We start from the raw sequence: 21083 nt of genomic DNA on the forward strand, positions 1-21083 counted from the left end.
ATAGGGGAAATGTCAGTGAGCGTTCCAATTTCAGTTCCAGAGCGATTCGCCCTATGAGTCCTTGATATTTAGTCGTTTTCAGCAAATATTTTGGATTTTTGAAAATTTTCCTTTTTTGTGAAAATATCCACTAAATGAGGGAATAATATGTGTGAGGGTACCCCAGGAGAGTTCCAAATGTGTGTGGGTAGAATATATATCCCACGGGGGTAAAATTGAAAAAAGTTGAAAAAATTTTTTTTTTGGACTTAGTCATTTTTCCGGCATTTATCAGACTTTCAGATAAGGGAAAAGTCAGTGAGCGTTCCGATTTCAGTTCCAGAGCGATTGGCCCAATGAGTCCTTGATATTCAGTCGTTTTCAGCCAATATTTTTGATTTTTGAAAATTTCACTTTTTTGTGAAAATATCCACTAAATGAGGGAATAATATGTGTGAGGGTACCCCAGGAGAGTTCCAAATGTGTGTGGGTAGAATATATATTCCACGGGTGTAAAATTGAAAAAAGATGAAAAATTTTTTTTTTTCGACTTAGTCATTTTTCGGGCGTTGATCAGACTTCTATGTAGGGGAAATGTCAGTGAGCGTTCCGATTTCAGTTCCAGAGCGATTCGCCCAATGAGTCCTTGATATTTAGTCGTTTTTAGCCAATTTTCTGGATTTTTGAAAATTTCACTTTTTTGTGAAGATATCCACTAAATGAAGGAATAATATGTGTGAGGGTACCCCAGGAGAGTTCCAAATGTGTGTGAGTAGAATATATATCCCACGGGGGTAAAATTGAAAAAAGTTGAAAAAACTTTTTTTTGGGACTCAGTCATTTTTCCGGCGTTTATCAGACTTTCAGATAGGGGAAATGTCAGTGAGCGTTCCGATTTCAGTTCCAGAGCGATTCGCCCAATGAGTCCTTGATATTTAGTCGTTTTCAGCCAATATTTTGGATTTTTGAAAATGTTACTTTTTTGTGAAAATATCCTCTAAATGAGGGAATAATATGTGTGAGGGTTCCCCAGGAGAGTTCCAAATGTGTGTGGGTAGAATATATATCCCACGGGAGTAAAATTGAAAAAAGTTGAAAACATTTTTTTTTTGGACTTAGTAATTTTTCCAGCGTTGATCAGACTTTCAGATAGGGGAAATGTCAGTGAGCGTTCCAATTTCAGTTCCAGAGCGATTCGCCCTATGAGTCCTTGATATTTAGTCGTTTTCAGTAAATATTTTGGATTTTTGAAAATTTTCCTTTTTTGTGAAAATATCCACTAAATGAGGGAATAATATGTGTGAGGGTACCCCAGGAGAGTTGCAAATGTGTGTGGGTAGAATATATATCCCACGGGGGTAAAATTGAAAAAAGATGAAAATTTTTTTTTTTTCGACTTAGTTATTTTTCCGGCGTTGATCAGACTTTCAGATAGGGGAAATGTCAGTGAGCATTCCGATTTCAGTTCCAGAGCGATTTGCCCAATGAGTCCTTGATATTTAGTCGTTTTCAGCCAATATTTTGGATTTTTGAAAATTTCACTTTTTTGTGAAAATATCCACTAAATGAGGGAATAATATGTGTGAGGGTACCCCAGGAGAGTTCCAAATGTGTGTGGGTAGAATATATATCCCACGGGGGTAAAATTGAAAAAAGTTAAAAAAAAATTTTTTTTTGGACTTAGTCATTTTTCCGGCGTTTATCAGACTTCTATGTAGGGGAAATGTCAGTGAGCGTTCCGATTTCAGTTCCAGAGCGATTCGCCCAATGAGTCCTTGATATTTAGTGGTTTTTAGCCAATTTTCTGGATTTTTGAAAGTTTCACTTTTTTGTGAAGATATCCACTAAATGAAGGAATAATATGTGTGAGGGTACCCCAGGAGAGTTCCAAATGTGTGTGAGTAGAATATATATCCCACGGGGGTAAAATTGAAAAAAGTTGAAAAAATTTTTTTTTGGGACTTAGTCATTTTTCCGGCGTTTATCAGACTTTCAGATAGGGGAAATGTCAGTGAGCGTTCCGATTTCAGTTCCAGAGCGATTCGCCCTATGAGTCCTTGATATTTAGTCGTTTTCAGCAAATATTTTGGATTTTTGAAAATTTCACTTTTTTGTGAAAATATCCACTAAATGAGGGAATAATATGTGTGAGGGTACCCCAGGAGAGTTCCAAATGTGTGTGGGTAGAATATATATTCCACGGGTGTAAAATTGAAAAAAGATGAAAAAATTTTTTTTTTCGACTTAGTCATTTTTCGGGCGTTGATCAGACTTTCAGATAGGGGAGATGTCAGTGAGCGTTCCGATATCAGTTCCAGAGCGATTCGCCCAATGAGTCCTTGGTATTTAGTCGTTTTCAACCAATTTTCTGGATTTTTGAAAATTTCACTTTTTTGTGAAAATATCCACTAAATGAGGGAATAATATGTGTGAAGATACCCCAGGAGAGTTCCAAATGTGTGTGGGTAGAATTTTTATCCCACGGGGGTAAAATTGAAAAAAGTTGAAAAATTTTTTTTTTTGGACTTAGTCATTTTTCCGGCGTTTATCAGACTTTCAGATAGGAGAAATGTCAGTGAGCATTCCAATTTCAGTTCCAGAGCGATTCGCCCAATGAGACCTTGATATTTAGTCGTTTTCAGCCAATTTTCTGGATTTTTGAAAATTTCACTTTTTTGTGAAAATATCCACTAAATGAGGGAATAATATGTGTGAGGGTACCCCAGGAGAGTTCCAAATGTGTGTGGGTAGAATATATATCCCACGGGTGTAAAATTGAAAAAAGATGAAATTTTTTTTTTTTTCGACTTAGTTATTTTTCCGGCGTTGATCAGACTTTCAGATAGGGGAAATGTCAGTGAGCGTTCCGGTTTCAGTTCCAGAGCGATTTGCCCAATGAGTCCTTGATATTTAGTCGTTTTCAGCCAATATTTTGGATTTTTGAAAATTTCACTTTTTTGTGAAAATATCCACTAAATGAGGGAATAATATGTGTGAGGGTACCCCAGGAGAGTTCCAAATGTGTGTGGGTAGAATATATATCCCACGGGGGTAAAATTGAAAAAAGTTAAAAAAAAATTTTTTTTTGGACTTAGTCATTTTTCCGGCGTTTATCAGACTTCTATGTAGGGGAAATGTCAGTGAGCGTTCCGATTTCAGTTCCAGAGCGATTCGCCCAATGAGTCCTTGATATTTAGTCGTTTTTAGCCAATTTTCTGGATTTTTGAAAATTTCACTTTTTTGTGAAGATATCCACTAAATGAAGGAATAATATGTGTGAGGGTACCCCAGGAGAGTTCCAAATGTGTGTGAGTAGAATATATATCCCACGGGGGTAAAATTGAAAAAAGTTGAAAAAATTTTTTTTTGGAACTCAGTCATTTTTCCGGCGTTTATCAGACTTTCAGATAGGGGAAATGTCAGTGAGCGTTCCGATTTCAGTTCCAGAGCGATTCGCCCAATGAGTCCTTGATATTTAGTCGTTTTCAGCCAATATTTTGGATTTTTGAAAATGTTACTTTTTTGTGAAAATATCCTCTAAATGAGGGAATAATATGTGTGAGGGTTCCCCAGGAGAGTTCCAAATGTGTGTGGGTAGAATATATATCCCACGGGAGTAAAATTGAAAAAAGTTGAAAACATTTTTTTTTTGGACTTAGTAATTTTTCCAGCGTTGATCAGACTTTCAGATAGGGGAAATGTCAGTGAGCGTTCCAATTTCAGTTCCAGAGCGATTCGCCCTATGAGTCCTTGATATTTAGTCGTTTTCAGCAAATATTTTGGATTTTTGAAAATTTTCCTTTTTTGTGAAAATATCCACTAAATGAGGGAATAATATGTGTGAGGGTACCCCAGGAGAGTTGAAAATGTGTGTGGGTAGAATATATATCCCACGGGGGTAAAATTGAAAAAAGATGAAAATTTTTTTTTTTTCGACTTAGTTATTTTTCCGGCGTTGATCAGACTTTCAGATAGGGGAAATGTCAGTGAGCGTTCCGATTTCAGTTCCAGAGCGATTTGCCCAATGAGTCCTTGATATTTAGTCGTTTTCAGCCAATATTTTGGGTTTTTGAAAATTTCACTTTTTTGTGAAAATATCCTCTAAATGAGGGAATAATATGTGTGAGGGTACCCCAGGAGAGTTCCAAATGTGTGTGTGTAGAATGTATCTCCCACGGGGGTAAAATTGAAAAAAGTTGAAAAAAATTTTTTTTTGGACTTAGTCATTTTTCCGGCGTTTATCAGACTTTCAGATAGGGGAAATGTCAGTGAGCATTCCAATTTCAGTTCCACAGCGATTCGCCCTATGAGTCCTTGATATTTAGTCGTTTTCAGCAAATATTTTGGATTTTTGAAAATTTTCCTTTTTTGTGAAAATATCCACTAAATGAGGGAATAATATGTGTGAGGGTACCCCAGGAGAGTTGCAAATGTGTGTGGGTAGAATATATATCCCAAGGGGGTAAAATTGAAAAAAGATGAAAATTTATTTTTTTTCGACTTAGTTATTTTTCCGGCGTTTATCAGACTTTCAGATAGGGGAAATGTCAGTGAGCGTTCCGATTTCAGTTCCAGAGCGATTTGCCCAATGAGTCCTTGATATTTAGTCGTTTTCAGCCAATATTTTGGATTTTTGAAAATTTCACTTTTTTGTGAAAATATCCTCTAAATGAGGGAATAATATGTGTGAGGGTACCCCAGGAGAGTTCCAAATGTGTGTGTGTAGAATGTATATCCCACGGGGGTAAAATTGAAAAAAGATGAAAAAAATTTTTTTTTGGACTTAGTCATTTTTCCGGCGTTTATCAGACTTTCAGATAGGGGAAATGTCAGTGAGCATTCCAATTTCAGTTCCACAGCGATTCGCCCAATGAGTCCTTGATATTTAGTCGTTTTCAGCCAATATTTTGGATTTTTGAAAATTTCACTTTTTTGTGAAAATATCCTCTAAATGAGGGAATAATATGTGTGAGGGTACCCCAGGAGAGTTCCAAATGTGTGTGGGTAGAATATATATCCCACGGGTGTAAAATTGAAAAAAGATGAAAATTTTTTTTTTTTCGACTTAGTCATTTTTCCGGCGTTGATCAGACTTTCAGATAGGGGAAATGTCAGTGAGCGTTCCAATTTCAGTTCCAGAGCGATTCGCCCTATGAGTCCTTGATATTTAGTCGTTTTCAGCCAATATTCTGGATTTTTGAAAATTTCACTTTTTTGTGAAAATATCCACTAAATGAGGGAATAATATGTGTGAGGGTACCCCAGGAGAGTTCCAAATGTGTGTGGGTAGAATATATATTCCACGGGTGTAAAATTGAAAAAAGATGAAAAAATTTTTTTTTTCGACTTAGTCATTTTTCGGGCGTTGATCAGACTTTCAGATAGGGGAGATGTCAGTGAGCGTTCCGATATCAGTTCCAGAGCGATTCGCCCAATGAGTCCTTGGTATTTAGTCGTTTTCAACCAATTTTCTGGATTTTTGAAAATTTCACTTTTTTGTGAAAATATCCACTAAATGAGGGAATAATATGTGTGAGGGTACCCCAGGAGAGTTCCAAATGTGTGTGGGTAGAATATATATCCCACGGGTGTAAAATTGAAAAAAGATGAAATTTTTTTTTTTTTCGACTCAGTCATTTTTCCGGCGTTGATCAGACTTTCAGATAGGGGAAATGTCAGTGAGCATTCCGATTTCAGTTCCAGAGCGATTCGCCCAATGAGTCCTTGATATTTAGTCGTTTTCAGCCAATATTTTGGATTTTTGAAAATGTCACTTTTTTGTGAAAATATCCTCTAAATGAGGGAATAATATGTGTGAGGGTACCCCAGGAGAGTTCCAAATGTGTGTGGGTAGAATATATATCCCACGGGGAGTAAAATTGAAAAAAGTTGAAAAAATTTTTTTTTTGGACTTAGTCATTTTTCCGGCGTTTATCAGACTTTCAGATAAGGAAAATGTCAGTGAGTGTTCCGATTTCAGTTCCAGAGCGATTCGCCCAATGTGTCCTTGATATTTAGTAGTTTTCAGCCAATATTTTTGATTTTTGAAAATTTCACTTTTTTGTGAAAATATCCACTAAATGAGGGAATAATATGTGTGAGGGTACCCCAGGAGAGTTCCAAATGTGTGTGGGTAGAATATATATCCCACGGGGGTAAAATTGAAAAAAGTTAAAAAAAAATTTTTTTTTGGCCTTAGTCATTTTTCCGGCGTTTATCAGACTTCTATGTAGGGGAAATGTCAGTGAGCGTTCCGATTTCAGTTCCAGAGCGATTCGCCCAATGAGTTCTTGATATTTAGTCATTTTCAGCCAATATTTTGGATTTTTGAAAATGTTACTTTTTTGTGAAAATATCCTCTAAATGAGGGAATAATATGTGTGAGGGTTCCCCAGGAGAGTTCCAAATGTGTGTGGGTAGAATATATATCCCACGGGAGTAAAATTGAAAAAAGTTGAAAACATTTTTTTTTTGGACTTAGTAATTTTTCCGGCGTTGATCAGACTTTCAGATAGGGGAAATGTCAGTGAGCGTTCCAATTTCAGTTCCAGAGCGATTCGCCCTATGAGTCCTTGATATTTAGTCGTTTTCAGCAAATATTTTGGATTTTTGAAAATTTTCCTTTTTTGTGAAAATATCCACTAAATGAGGGAATAATATGTGTGAGGGTACCCCAGGAGAGTTGCAAATGTGTGTGGGTAGAATATATATCCCACGGGGGTAAAATTGAAAAAAGATGAAAATTTTTTTTTTTCGACTTAGTTATTTTTCCGGCGTTTATCAGACTTTCAGATAAGGGAAATGTCAGTAAGCGTTCCGATTTCAGTTCCAGAGCGATTGGCCCAATGAGTCCTTGATATTCAGTCGTTTTCAGCCAATATTTTGGATTTTTGAAAATTTCACTTTTTTGTGAAAATATCCACTAAATGAGGGAATAATATGTGTAAGGGTACCCCAGGAGAGTTCCAAATGTGTGTGGGTAGAATATATATCCCACGGGGGTAAAATTGAAAAAAGTTAAAAAAAAATTTTTTTCTGGACTTAGTCATTTTTCCGGCGTTTATCAGACTTTCAGATAAGGAAAATGTCAGTGAGTGTTCCGATTTCAGTTCCAGAGCGATTCGCCATATGTGTCCTTGATATTTAGTAGTTTTCAGCCAATATTTTTGATTTTTGAAAATTTCACTTTTTTGTGAAAATATCCACTAAATGAGGGAATAATATGTGTGAGGGTACCCCAGGAGAGTTCCAAATGTGTGTGGGTAGAATATATATCCCACGGGGGTAAAATTGAAAAAAGTTAAAAAAAAATTTTTTTTTGGACTTATTCATTTTTCCGGCGTTGATCAGACTTTCAGATAGGGGAAATGTCAGTGAGCGTTCAGATTTCAGTTCCAGAGCGATTCGCCCAATGAGTCCTTGTTATTTAGTCGTTTTCAGCCAATTTTCTGGATTTTTGAAAATTTCACTTTTTTGTGAAAATATCCACTTAATGAGGGAATAATATGTGTGAAGGTACCCCAGGAGAGTTCCAAATGTGTCTGGGTAGAATATATATACCACGGGGGCAAAATTGAAAAAAGTTGAAAAAAATGTTTTTTTGGACTTAGTCATTTTTCCGGCGTTCATCAGACTTTCAGATAGGGGAAATGTCAGTGAGCGTTCCGATTTCAGTTCCATAGCGATTCGCCCAATGATTCCTTGATATTTAGTCGTTTTCAGTCAATTTTTTGAATTTTTGAAAATTTCACTTTATTGTGAAAATATCCACTAAATGAGGGAATAATATGTGTGAGGGTACCCCAGGAGAGTTTCAAATGTGTGTGGGTAGAATATATATCCCACGGTAGTAAAATTGAAAAAAGTTGAAGAAATTTTTTTTTTGGACTTAGTAATTTTTCCGGCGTTTATCAGACTTTCAGATAGGGGAAATGTCAGTGAGCGTTCCGATTTCAGTTCCAGAGCGATTCGCCCAATGAGTTCTTGGTATTTAGTCATTTTCAGCCATTTTTCTGGATTTTTGAAAATTTCACTTTTTTGTGAAAATATCCACTAAATGAGGGAATAATATGTGTGAAGGTACCCCAGGAGAGTTCCAAATGTGTCTGGGTAGAATATATATCCCACGGGGGTAAAATTGAAATAAGCTGAAAACATTTTTTTTTTGGACTTAGTCATTTTTCCGGCGTTGATCAGACTTTCAGATAGGGGAAATGTCAGTGAGCGTTCCGATTTCAGTTCCAGAGCGATTCGCCCAATGAGTCCTTGATATTTAGTCGTTTTCAGCCAATATTTTGGATTTTTGAAAATGTCACTTTTTGTGAAAATATCCACTAAATGAGGGAATAATATGTGTGAGTGTACCCCAGGAGAGTTCCAAATGTGTGTGGGTAGAATATATATCCCACGGGGGTAAAATTGAAAAAGTTGAAAACATTTTTTTTTTGGACTTAGTCATTTTTCCGGCGTTTATCAGACTTACAGATAGGGGAAATGTCATTGAGCGATCCGATTTCAGTTCCAGAGCGATTCGCCCAATGAGTCCTTGATATTTAGTCGTTTTCAGCAAATATTTTGGATTTTTGAAAATTTCACTTTTTTGTGAAAATATCCACTAAATGAGGGAATAATATGTGTGAGGGTGCACCAGGAGAGGTCCAAATGTGTGTGGGTAGAATATATATCCCACGGGAGTAAAATTGAAAAAAGTTGAAAACATTTTTTTTTTGGACTTAGTCATTTTTCCGGCGTTTATCAGACTTCCATATAGGGGAAATGTCAGTGAGCGTTCCGATTTCAGTTCCAGAGCGATTCGCCCAATGAGTCCATGATATTTAGTCGTTTTTAGCCAATTTTCTGGATTTTTGAAAATTTCACTTTTTTGTGAAGATATCCACTAAATGAAGGAATAATATGTGTGAGGGTACCCCAGGAGAGTTCCAAATGTGTGTGGGTAGAATATATATCCCACGGGGGTAAAATTGAAAAGAGTTGAAAAATTTTTTTTTTGGACTTAGTTATTTTTCCGGCATTTATCAGACTTTCAGATAGGAGAAATGTCAGTGAGCATTCCAATTTCAGTTCCAGAGCGATTCGCCCAATGAGACCTTGATATTTAGTCAGTTTCAGCCAATTTTCTGGATTTTTGAAAATTTCACTTTTTTGTGAAAATATCCACTAAATGAGGGAATAATATGTGTGAGGGTACCCCAGGAGAGTTCCAAATGTGTGTGGGTAGAATATATTTCCCACGGGGGTAAAATTGATAAAAGTTGAAAACATTTTTTTTTTGGACTTAGTCATTTTTCGGCGTTTATCAGACTTACAGATAGGGGAAATGTCATTGAGCGTTCCGATTTCAGTTCCAGAGCGATTCGCCCAATGAGTCCTTGATATTTAGTCATTTTCAGCCAATATTTTGGATTTTTGAAAATTTCACTTTTTTGTGAAAATATCCACTAAATGAGGGAATAATATGTGTGAGGGTACCCCAGGAGAGTTCCAAATGTGTGTGGGTAGAATATATATCCCACGGGGGTAAAATTGAAAAAAGTTGAAAAATTTTTTTTTTTGGACTTAGTTATTTTTCCGGCGTTTATCAGACTTTCAGATAGGAGAAATGTCAGTGAGCATTCCAATTTCAGTTCCAGAGCGATTCGCCCAATGAGACCTTGATATTTAGTCAGTTTCAGCCAATTTTCTGGATTTTTGAAAATTTCACTTTTTTGTGAAAATATCCACTAAATGAGGGAATAATATGTGTGAGGGTACCCCAGGAGAGTTCCAAATGTGTGTGGGTAGAATATATATCCCACGGGAGTAAAATTGAAAAAAGTTGAAATCACTTTTTTTTTGGACTTAGTCATTTTTCCGGCGTTTATCAGACTTCCATATAGGGGAAATGTCAGTGAGCGTTCCGATTTCAGTTCCAGAGCGATTCGCCCAATGAGTCCTTGATATTTAGTCGTTTTTAGCCAATTTTCTGCATTTTTGAAAATTTCACTTTTTTGTGAAGATATCCACTAAATGAAGGAATAATATGTGTGAGGGTACCCCAGGAGAGTTCCAAATGTGTGTGAGTAGAATCTATATCCCACGGGGGTAAAATTGAAAAAAGTTGAAAAAAATTTTTTTTTGGACTTAGTCATTTTTCCGGCGTTTATCAGAATTTCAGATAGGGGAAATGTCAGTGAGCGTTCCGATTTCAGTTCCAGAGCGATTCGCCCAATGAGTTCTTGGTATTTAGTCATTTTCAGCCATTTTTCTGGATTTTTGAAAATTTCACTTTTTTGTGAAAATATCCACTAAATGAGGGAATAATATGTGTGAAGGTACCCCAGGAGAGTTCCAAATGTGTCTGGGTAGAATATATATCCCACGGGGGTAAAATTGAAATAAGCTGAAAACATTTTTTTTTTGGACTTAGTCATTTTTCCGGCGTTGATCAGACTTTCAGATAGGGGAAATGTCAGTGAGCATTCCGATTTCAGTTCCAGAGCGATTCGCCCAATGAGTCCTTGATATTTAGTCGTTTTCAGCCAATATTTTGGATTTTTGAAAATGTCACTTTTTGTGAAAATATCCACTAAATGAGGGAATAATATGTGTGAGGGTACCCCAGGAGAGTTCCAAATGTGTGTGGGTAGAATATATATCCCACGGGGGTAAAATTGAAAAAAGTTGAATAAAATTTTTTTTTGGACTTAGTCATTTTTCCGGCGTTGATCAGACTTTCAGATAGGGGAAATGTCAGTGAGCATTCCGATTTCAGTTCCAGAGCGATTCGCCCAATGAGTCCATGATATTTAGTCGTTTTCAGTCAATATTTTGGATTTTTGAAAACTTCACTTTTTTGTGAAAATATCCTCTAAATGAGGGAATAATATGTGTGAGGGTACCCCAGGAGAGTTCCAAATGTGTGTGGGTAGAATATATATCCCAAGGGGGTAAAATTGAAAAAAGTTGAAAAAATTTTTTTTTTGGACTTAGTCATTTTTCCGACGTTTATCAGACTTTCAGATAGAAGAAATGTCAGTGAGCATTCCAATTTCAGTTCCAGAGCGATTCGCCCAATGAGACCTTGATATTTAGTCAGTTTCAGCCAATATTTTGGATTTTTGAAAATTTCACTTTTTTGTGAAAATATCCACTAAATGAGGCAATAATATGTGTGAGGGTACCCCAGGAGAGTTCCAAATGTGTGTGGGTAGAATATATATCCCACGGGGGTAAAATTGAAAAAAGTTGAAAACATTTTTTTTTTGGACTTAGTCATTTTTCCGGCGTTTATCAGACTTTCATATAGGGGAAATGTCAGTGAGCGTTCCGATTTCAGTCCCAGAGCGATTCGCCCAATGAGTCCTTGATATTTAGTCGTTTTTAGCCAATTTTCTGGATTTTTGAAAATTTCACTTTTTTGTGAAAATATCCACTAAATGAGGGAATAATATGTGTGAGGGTACCCCAGGAGAGTTCCAAATGTGTGTGGGTAGAATATATATCCCACGGGTGTAAAATTGAAAAAAGATGAAATTTTTTTTTTTTTCGACTGTCATTTTTCCGGCGTTGATCAGACTTTCAGAAAGGGGAAATGTCAGTGAGCGTTCCGATTTCAGTTCCATAGCGATTCGCCCAATGATTCCTTGATATTTAGTCGTTTTCAGTCAATTTTTTGGATTTTTGAAAATTTCACTTTTTTGTGAAAATATCCACTAAATGAGGGAATAATATGTGTGAGGGTACCCCAGGAGAGTACCAAATGTGTGTGGGTAGAATATATATCCCACGGGGGTAAAATTGAAAAAAGTTGAAAAATTTTTTTTTTTGGACTTAGTTATTTTTCCGGCGTTTATCAGACTTTCAGATAGAAGAAATGTCAGTGAGCATTCCAATTTCAGTTCCAGAGCGATTCGCCCAATGAGACCTTGATATTTAGTCAGTTTCAGCCAATTTTCTGGATTTTTGAAAATTTCACTTTTTTATGAAAATATCCACTAAATGAGGGAATAATATGTGTGAGGGTACCCCAGGAGAGTTCCAAATGTGTGTGGGTAGAATATATATCCCACGGGGGTAAAATTGGAAAAAGTTGAAAACATTTTTTTTTGGACTTAGTCATTTTTCCGCCGTTTATCAGACTTACAGATAGGGGAAATGTCATTGAGCGTTCCGATTTCAGTTCCAGAGCGATTCGCCCAATGAGTCCTTGATATTTAGTCGTTTTCAGCCAATATTTTGGATTTTTGAAAATTTCACTTTTTTGTGAAAATATCCACTAAATGAGGGAATAATATGTGTGAGGGTACCCCAGGAGAGTTCCAAATGTGTGTGGGTAGAATATATATCCCACGGGGTTAAAATTGAAAAAAGTTGAAAACATTTTTTCTTTGGACTTAGTCATTTTTCCGGCGTTTATCAGACTTTCATATAGGGGAAATGTCAGTGAGCGTTCCGATTTCAGTTCCAGAGCGATTCGCCCAATGAGTCCTTGATATTTAGTCGTTTTTAGCCAATTTTCTGGATTTTTGAAAATTTCACTTTTTTGTGAGAATATCCACTAAATGAAGGAATAATATGTGTGAAGGTACCCCAGGAGAGTTCCAAATGTGTGTGAGTAGAATATATATCCCACGGATCCCACGGGGGTAAAATTGAAAAAAGTTGAAAAAAATTTTTTTTTGGACTTAGTCATTTTTCCGGCATTGATCAGACTTTCAGATAGGGGAAATGTCAGTGAGCGTTCCGATTTCAGTTCCAGAGCGATTCGCCCAATGAGTCCTTGATATTTAGTCGTTTTCAGTCAATATTTTGGATTTTTGAAAATTTCACTTTTTTGTGAAAATATCCTCTAAATGAGGAAATAATATGTGTGAGGGTACCCCAGGAGAGTTCCAAATGTGTGTGGGTAGAATATATATCCCACGGGGGTAAAATTGAAAAAAGTTGAAAAATTTTTTTTTTGGACTTAGTCATTTTTCCGGCGTTTATCAGACTTTCATATAGGGGAAATGTCAGTGAGCGTTCCGATTTCAGTTCCAGAGCGATTCGCCCAATGAGACCTTGATATTTAGTCGTTTTCAGCCAATTTTCTGGATTTTTGAAAATTTCACTTTTTTGTGAAAATATCCACTAAATGAGGGAATAATATGTGTGAGGGTACCCCAGGAGAGTTCCAAATGTGTGTGGGTAGAATATATTTCCCACGGGTGTAAAATTGAAAAAGGATGAAAATTTTTTTTTTTTCGACTTAGTCATCTTTCCGCCGTTTATCAGACTTACAGATAGGGGAAATGTCATTGAGCGTTCCGATTTCAGTTCCACAGCGATTCGCCCAATGAGTCCTTGATATTTAGTCGTTTTCAGCCAATATTTTGGATTTTTGAAAATTTCACTTTTTTGTGAAAATATCCACTAAATGAGGGAATAATATGTGTGAGGGTACCCCAGGAGAGTTCCAAATGTGTGTGGGTAGAATATATATCCCACGGGAGTAAAATTGAAAAAAGCTGAAGAAATTTTTTTTTTGGACTTAGTAATTTTTCCGGAGTTTATCAGACTTTCAGATAAGGGAAATGTCAGTGAGTGTTCCAATTTCAGTTCCAGAGCGATTCGCCCAATGAGTCCTTGATATTCAGTCGTTTTCAGACAATATTTTGGATTTTTGAAAATTTCACTTTTTTGTGAAAATATCCACTAAATGAGGGAATAATATGTGTGAGGGTACCCCAGGAGAGTTCCAAATGTGTGTGGGTAGAATATATATCCCACGGGGGTAAAATTGAAAAAAGTTGAAAAATTTTTTTTTTTGGACTTAGTTATTTTTCCGGCGTTTATCAGACTTTCAGATAGGAGAAATGTCAGTGAGCATTCCAATTTCAGTCCCAGAGCGATTCGCCCAATGAGACCTTGATATTTAGTCAGTTTGAGCCAATTTTCTGGATTTTTGAAAATTTCACTTTTTTGTGAAAATATCCACTAAATGAGGGAATAATATGTGTGAGGGTACCCCAGGAGAGTTCCAAATGTGTGTGGGTAGAATATATATCCCACGGGGGTAAAATTGAAAAAAGTTGAAAACATTTTTTTTTTGGACTTAGTCATTTTTTCGGCGTTTATCAGACTTTCATATAGGGGAAATGTCAGTGAGCGTTTCGATTTCAGTCCCAGAGCGATTCGCCCAATGAGTCCTTGATATTTAGTCGTTTTCAGCCAATATTTTGGATTTTTGAAAATTTCACTTTTTTTGTGAAAATATCCACTAAATGAGGGAATAGTATGTGTGAGGGTACCCCAGGAGAGTTCCAAATGTGTGTGGGTAGAATATATATCCCACGGGGGTAAAATTGAAAAAAGTTGAAAACATTTTTTTTTTGGACTTAGTCATTTTTCCGGCGTTTATCAGACTTTCATATAGGGGAAATGTCAGTGAGCGTTCCGATTTCAGTCCCAGAGCGATTTGCCCAATGAGTCCTTGATATTTAGTCGTTTTTAGCCAATTTTCTGGATTTTTGAAAATTTCACTTTTTTGTGAAAATATCCACTAAATGAAGGAATAATATGTGTGAGGGTACCCCAGGAGAGTTCCTAATGTGTGTGAGTAGAATATATATCCCACGGGGGTAAAATTGAAAAAAGTTGAATAAAATTTTTTTTTGGACTTAGTCATTTTTCCGGCATTGATCAGACTTTCAGATAGGGGAAATGTCAGTGAGCATTCCGATTTCAGTTCCAGAGTGATTCGCCCAATGAGTCCTTGATATTTAGTCGTTTTTAGCCAATTTTCTGGATTTTTGAAAATTTCACTTTTTTGTGAAAATATCCACTAAATTAAGGAATAATATGTGTGAAGGTACCCCAGGAGAGTTCCAAATGTGTGTGAGTAGAATATATATCCCACGGGGGTAAAATTGAAAATTTAATTTTTTTCGACTTAGTCGTTTTTCCGGCGTTTATCAGACTTTCAGATAGGAGAAATGTCAGTGAGCATTCCAATTTCAGTTCCAGAGCGATTCGCCCAATGAGACCTTGATATTTAGTCGTTTTCAGCCAATTTTCTGGATTTTTGAAAATTTCACTTTTTTGTGAAAATATCCTCTAAATGAGGGAATAATATGTGTGAGGGTACCACAGGAGAGTTCCAAATGTGTGTGGGTAGAATATATATCCCACGGGTGTAAAATTGAAAAAAGATGAAAAAATTTTTTTTTTCGACTTAGTCATTTTTCCGGCGTTGATCAGACTTTCAGATAGGGGAAATGTCAGTGAGCGTTCCGATTTCAGTTCCAGAGCGATTCGCCAATGAGTCCTTGGTATTTAGTCGTTTTCAACCAATTTTCTGGATTTTTGAAAATTTCACTTTTTTGTGAAAATATCCACTAAATGAGGGAATAATATGTGTGAGGGTACCCCAGGAGAGTTCCAAATGTGTGTGGGTAGAATATATATCTCACGCGTGTAAAATTGAAAAAAGTTGAAAACATTTTTTTTGGACTTAGTCATTTTTCCGGCGTTTATCAGACTTTCAGATAGGGCAAATGTCAGTGAGCGTCTTGATTTTAGTTCCAGAGCGATTCGCCCAATGTGTCCTAGATATTTAGTAGTTTTCAGCCAATATTTTGGATTTTTGAAAATTTCACTTTTTTGTGAAAATATCCACTAAATGAAGGAATAATATGTGTGAGGGTACCCCAGGAGAGTTCCAAATGTGTGTGGGTAGAATATATATCCCACGGGAGTAAAATTGAAAAAAGTTGAAGAAATTTTTTTTTTGGACTTAGTAATTTTTCCGGAGTTTATCAGACTTTCAGATAAGGGAAATGTCAGTGAGTGTTCCAATTTCAGTTCCAGAGCGATTCGCCCAATGAGTCCTTGATATTTAGTCGTTTTCAGTCAATATTTTGGATTTTTGAAAACTTCACTTTTTTGTGAAAATATCCTCTAAATGAGGGAATAATATGTGTGAGGGTACCCCAGGAGAGTTCCAAATGTGTGTGGGTAGAATATATATCCCACGGGGGTAAAATTGAAAAAAGTTGAAAAAATTTTTTTTTTGGACTTAGTCATTTTTCCGGCGTTTATCAGACTTACAGATAGGGGAAATCTCATTGAGCGTTCCGATTTCAGTTCCAGAGCGATTCGCCCAATGAGTCCTTGATATTTAGTCGTTTTCAGCCAATATTTTGGATTTTTGAAAATTTCACTTTTTTGTGAAAATATCCACTAAATGAGGGAATAATATGTGTGAGGGTACCCCAGGAGAGTTCCAAATGTGTGTGGGTAGAATATATATCCCACGGGGGTAAAATTGAAAAAAGTTGAAAAATTTTTTTTTTTGGACTTAGTTATTTTTCCGGCGTTTATCAGACTTTCAGATAGGGGAAATGTCAGTGAGCATTCCGATTTCAGTTCCAGAGCGATTCGCCCAATGAGTCCTTGATATTTAGTCGTTTTCAGTCAATATTTTGGATTTTTGAAAGCTTCACTTTTTTGTGAAAATATCCTCTAAATGAGGGAATAATATGTGTGAGGGTACCCCAGGAGAGTTCCAAATGTGTGTGGGTAGAATATATATCCCACGGGGGTAAAATTGAAAAAAGTTGAAAAAATTTTTTTTTTGGACTTAGTCATTTTTCCGGCGTTTATCAGACTTTCAGATAGGGAAAATGTCAGTGAGCGTTCCGATTTCAATTCCAGAGCGATTCGCCCAATGAGTCCTTGATATTTAGTCGTTTTCAGCCATTATTTTGGATTTTTGAAAATTTCACTTTTTTGTGAAAATATCCACTAAATGAGGGAATAATATGTGTGAGGGTACCCCAGGAGAGTTCCAAATGTGTGTGGGTAGAATATATATCCCACGGGGGTAAAATTGAAAAAAGTTGAAAACATTTTTTTTTTGGACTTAGTCATTTTTCCGGCGTTTATCAGACTTTCATATAGGGGAAATGTCAGTGAGCGTTCCGATTTCAGTCCCAGAGCGATTTGCCCAATGAGTCCTTGATATTTAGTCGTTTTTAGCCAATTTTCTGGATTTTGAAAATTTCACTTTTTTGTGAAAATATCCACTAAATGAAGGAATAATATGTGTGAGGGTACCCCAGGAGAGTTCCTAATGTGTGTGAGTAGAATATATATCCCACGGGGGTAAAATTGAAAAAAGTTGAATAAAATTTTTTTTTGGACTTAGTCATTTTTCCGGCATTGATCAGACTTTCAGATAGGGGAAATGTCAGTGGGCATTCCGATTTCAGTTCCAGAGCGATTCGCCCAATGAGTCCTTGATATTTAGTCGTTTTTAGCCATTTTTCTGGATTTTTGAAAATTTCACTTTTTTGTGAAAATATCCACTAAATTAAGGAATAATATGTGTGAAGGTACCCCAGGAGAGTTCCAAATGTGTGTGAGTAGAATATATATCCCACGGGGGTAAAATTGAAAAAAAATTTTTTTTGGACTTAGTCATTTTTCCGGCGTTGATCAGACTTTCAGATAGGGGAAATGTCAGTGAGCGTTCCGATTTCAGTTCCAGAGCGATTCGCCCAATGAGTCCTTGATATTTAGTCGTTTTCAGTCAATATTTTGGATTTTTGAAAATTTCACTTTTTTGTGAAAATATCCTCTAAATGAGGGAATAATATGTGTGAGGGTACCCCAGGAGAGTTCCAAATGTGTGTGGGTAGAATATATTTCCCACGGGTGTAAAATTGAAAAAAGATGAAAATTTATTTTTTTTCGACTTAGTCGTTTTTCCGGCGTTGATCAGACTTTCAGATAGGGGAAATGTCAGTGAGCCTTCCGATTTCAGTTCCAGAGCGATTCGCCCAATGAGTCCTTGATATTTAGTCGTTTTCAGCCAATATTTTGGATTTTTGAAAATTTCACTTTTTTGTGAAAATATCCACTAAATGAGGGAATAATATGTGTGAGGGTACCACAGGAGAGTTCCAAATGTGTGTGGGTAGAATATATATCCCACGGGGGTAAAATTGAAAAAAGTTGAAAAATTTTTTTTTTTGGACTTAGTTACTTTTCCGGCGTTTATCAGACTTTCAGATAGGAGAAATGTCAGTGAGCATTCCAATTTCAGTTCCAGAGCGATTCGCCCAATGAGACCTTGATATTTAGTCGTTTTCAGCCAATTTTCTGGATTTTTGAAAATTTCACTTTTTTGTGAAAATATCCACTAAATGAGGGAATAATATGTGTGAGGGTACCCCAGGAGAGTTCCAAATGTGTGTGAGTAGAATATATATCCCACGGGGGTAAAATTGAAAAAAGTTGAATAAAATTTTTTATTGGACTTAGTCATTTTTCCGGCATTGATCAGACTTTCAGATAGGGGAAATGTCAGTGGGCATTCCGATTTCAGTTCCAGAGCGATTCGCCCAATGAGTCCTTGATATTTAGTCGTTTTTAGCCAATTTTCTGGATTTTTGAAAATTTCACTTTTTTGTGAAAATATCCACTAAATTAAGGAATAATATGTGTGAAGGTACCCCAGGAGAGTTCCAAATGTGTGTGAGTAGAATATATATCCCACGGGGGTAAAATTGAAAAAAAATTTTTTTTGGACTTAGTCATTTTTCCGGCGTTGATCAGACTTTCAGATAGGAGAAATGTCAGTGAGCGTTCCGATTTCAGTTCCAGAGCGATTCGCCCAATGAGTCCTTGATATTTAGTCGTTTTCAGTCAATATTTTGGATTTTTGAAAACTTCACTTTTTTGTGAAAATATCCTCTAAATGAGGGAATAATATGTGTGAGGGTACCCCAGGAGAGTTCCAAATGTGTGTGGGTAGAATATATTTCCCACGGGTGTAAAATTGAAAAAAGATGAAAATTTATTTTTTTTCGACTTAGTCGTTTTTCCGGCGTTGATCAGACTTTCAGATAGGGGAAATGTCAGTGAGCCTTCCGATTTCAGTTCCAGAGCGATTCGCCCAATGAGTCCTTGATATTTAGTCGTTTTCAGCCAATATTTTGGATTTTTGAAAATTTCACTTTTTTGTGAAAATATCCACTAAATGAGGGAATAATATGTGTGAGGGTACCACAGGAGAGTTCCAAATGTGTGTGGGTAGAATATATATCCCACGGGGGTAAAATTGAAAAAAGTTGAAAAATTTTTTTTTTTGGACTTAGTTACTTTTCCGGCGTTTATCAGACTTTCAGATAGGAGAAATGTCAGTGAGCATTCCAATTTCAGTTCCAGAGCGATTCGCCCAATGAGACCTTGATATTTAGTCGTTTTCAGCCAATTTTCTGGATTTTTGAAAATTTCACTTTTTTGTGAAAATATCCACTAAATGAGGGAATAATATGTGTGAGGGTACCCCAGGAGAGTTCCAAATGTGTGTGAGTAGAATATATATCCCACGGGGGTAAAATTGAAAAAAGTTGAATAAAATTTTTTTTTGGACTTAGTCATTTTTCCGGCATTGATCAGACTTTCAGATAGGGGAAATGTCAGTGGGCATTCCGATTTCAGTTCCAGAGCGATTCGCCCAATGAGTCCTTGATATTTAGTCGTTTTTAGCCAATTTTCTGGATTTTTGAAAATTTCACTTTTTTGTGAAAATATCCACTAAATTAAGGAATAATATGTGTGAAGGTACCCCAGGAGAGTTCCAAATGTGTGTGAGTAGAATATATATCCCACGGGGGTAAAATTGAAAAAAAATTTTTTTTGGACTTAGTCATTTTTCCGGCGTTGATCAGACTTTCAGATAGGGGAAATGTCAGTGAGCGTTCCGATTTCAGTTCCAGAGCGATTCGCCCAATGAGTCCTTGATATTTAGTCGTTTTCAGTCAATATTTTGGATTTTTGAAAACTTCACTTTTTTGTGAAAATATCCTCTAAATGAGGGAATAATATGTGTGAGGGTACCCCAGGAGAGTTCCAAATGTGTGTGGGTAGAATATATATCCCACGGGGGTAAAATTGAAAAAAGTTGAAAAAATTTTTTTTTTGGACTTAGTCATTTTTCCGGCGTTTATCAGACTTTCAGATAGGGAAAATGTCAGTGAGCGTTCCGATTTCAATTCCAGAGCGATTCGCCCAATGAGTCCTTGATATTTAGTCGTTTTCAGCCATTATTTTGGATTTTTGAAAATTTCACTTTTTTGTGAAAATATCCACTAAATGAGGGAATAATATGTGTGAGGGTACCCCAGGAGAGTTCCAAATGTGTGTGGGTAGAATATATTTCCCACGGGTGTAAAATTGAAAAAAGATGAAAATTTATTTTTTTTCGACTTAGTCGTTTTTCCGGCGTTGATCAGACTTTCAGATAGGGGAAATGTCAGTGAGCCTTCCGATTTCAGTTCCAGAGCGATTCGCCCAATGAGTCCTTGATATTTAGTCGTTTTCAGCCAATATTTTGGATTTTTGAAAATTTCACTTTTTTGTGAAAATATCCACTAAATGAGGGAATAATATGTGTGAGGGTACCCCAGGAGAGTTCCAAATGTGTGTGGGTAGAATATATATCCCACGGGGGTAAAATTGAAAAAAGTTGAAAAAATTTTTTTTTTGGACTTAGTCATTTTTCCGGCGTTTATCAGACTTTCAGATAGGGAAAATGTCAGTGAGCGTTCCGATTTCAATTCCAGAGCGATTCGCCCAATGAGTCCTTGATATTTAGTCGTTTTCAGCCATTATTTTGGATTTTTGAAAATTTCACTTTTTTGTGAAAATATCCACTAAATGAGGGAATAATATGTGTGAGGGTACCCCAGGAGAGTTCCAAATGTGTGTGGGTAGAATATATATCCCACGGGGGTAAAATTGAAAAAAGTTGAAAACATTTTTTTTTTGGACTTAGTCATTTTTCCGGCGTTTATCAGACTTTCATATAGGGGAAATGTCAGTGAGCGTTCCGATTTCAGTCCCAGAGCGATTTGCCCAATGAGTCCTTGATATTTAGTCGTTTTTAGCCAATTTTCTGGATTTTTGAAAATTTCACTTTTTTGTGAAAATATCCACTAAATGAAGGAATAATATGTGTGAGGGTACCCCAGGAGAGTTCCTAATGTGTGTGAGTAGAATATATATCCCACGGGGGTAAAATTGAAAAAAGTTGAATAAAATTTTTTTTTGGACTTAGT

This window comes from Phyllobates terribilis, unplaced genomic scaffold (assembly GCF_046119375.1).
Source record: "Phyllobates terribilis strain yellow unplaced genomic scaffold, ASM4611937v1 Scaffold_12__6_contigs__length_324123572, whole genome shotgun sequence".
Classification (NCBI taxonomy): Eukaryota; Metazoa; Chordata; class Amphibia; order Anura; family Dendrobatidae; genus Phyllobates; species Phyllobates terribilis.